The sequence below is a fragment of the Anomaloglossus baeobatrachus genome, chromosome 3, assembly GCF_048569485.1.
Source record: "Anomaloglossus baeobatrachus isolate aAnoBae1 chromosome 3, aAnoBae1.hap1, whole genome shotgun sequence".
NCBI lineage: Eukaryota > Metazoa > Chordata > Amphibia > Anura > Aromobatidae > Anomaloglossus > Anomaloglossus baeobatrachus.
In genome coordinates, this window is record NC_134355.1 from 693,636,962 (window position 1) to 693,638,815 (window position 1,854).

Below are 1,854 nucleotides of genomic sequence, written 5' to 3' on the forward strand. Positions count from 1 at the left end.
TGATTTGCCTTTTGGCCTCTAAACATGGTGTGTTTTATGGCATCCAAAGAGTTCAGTTTTCCTCTCATCTGACCAGACTTTATCCTCCAGTATTTCACAGACTTGTCTACATATTGTTGTGTTATTTTAAATGCTCTTGAACATACATTTTGTTCAGCAATGGAGTCCTGCAAGGTGAACGTGCATATGTGGCGCCCTGGACTAGCCAGGTCGTCACAGGTACTACAACACACACCCCCACCCCGAGACAGGCACATCAGCCAGACACAAATCCTTGTTGCCTCCCTCCAGGGGCTGATGTCCACACCAGGTGGGGTGGAGCCAGGCGGTTGGCCCCACCCACTGAGGAGTTCACAGTCCTGGAGGCGGGAAAAGGAAGAGAGATGAGTTAGGGAAGTGAAGGAGAGAGGAGTGAAGTAGGAGTCGAGGAGTAAACTGACCGTGTCCGGGTGTGTGGCCCGGGCACTAAGAACAAGGTTGACAGACGGTGGTGGCCGTCTGCAGGAGAGGCGGATCAACAGGGAACCGTAGGACTGGGGACGGGCGGTGGCCCACTGGTACCGAACCGGGGAGCGAAGTGAAGCCAGCACACACAGGCAGGTCCTACGGACCACGACCAGGCTTGGAGTTCCCATTAGAGGTCAAATTCGTCAGTGACCGGAACCCCAGGGGTTTCCTAACAGCCAAGACCCGATTGAAGGCAACCGTCCGACCAGTAGAAGGAAATACAGCTACCGCCACAGCTAGAGTTCCAAGGGCCAGAGCCTGCGGGCAAAAGGGCTCCTCCGGCTCATATACACGCTGGGGAGTGGGTTACCGGTGGGAAGCCATCGGAGCCGAACATACACAAAGGTGCAGGGAAAGGCAGCCATCACCAACCGTCCGGGTGAAACTACAGCAGCCGGCTGCGGGACCCATCCATCCAGCCGTTTGGTTTACCAGAGACTTTGCGTGCATCTGTTGCTGAGTGAGTACACCAGTGCCATCCGGCACCGCGCTGCGCTGTCCCTGCGACCCTGCACCTCACCAACCCTGCCTCACCGTCACCTCACCGGGCCCCGGGACCACCAACCCCTACCCACGGAGGGGGAAAACAACATCCCAGCTGCTCCCTGCCATCGCTCCCGGGATCCCCGTCACCAGCAGCGGTGGTGCCCAACCTCACCACAACCCGTGGGTGGCGTCACGGACTACACAAACTAAACCACCCCTTTCACTCACGGGCGAGGAGCGCCGCTCGAGTCCCCGGATCCGGCCCACCGCTCGAGCTACTTAGCAGCCATCGCAGCAGCGCCAGACCCGAGCGCTAGCGAGAGCACAGCAGCGACGGCGTCCTCCCCGCCCGCGACACATACAGGAGTGTGCATACAGGCCATGGAAGGTGAGTATATTACTTCTGGTTTTGTTTGAAACAATTACACCTTTTGATTTCAGATCTTTCTGTAGCTCTGCACAGGTGGTCTTTGGTTCACGCGCAACTCTTCTGACAATTCTTTTTACTCCTCTTGTTGGGAGCACCTGGTTGTTTCCGGTTTATGGAAAAATGATGTTCTTTTTGCTTATGGCCCCAACAGAGCTAACTTGAAACTTCAGTAGTTTAGAAATTCTTCTGTAACCAATGTAATCAGTTTATTTTGCAACAGTAAAGTTGTGAAGGTCTTGAGACAGCTCACTGGTTTTACCCATCATCAAATGTTTCTTGTGTGGCACCTTGGTAATGAGACACCTTTTTATCGGCCATCAAATGAATCAGTTGATATTATTTTTCATTATTTGGCAGGATTCCTTTCTAATTACTGATAGATTTTAGCGGGTGTCAGGACTTTCCATGGCTTTTTGTACCTCTCTTTCTTC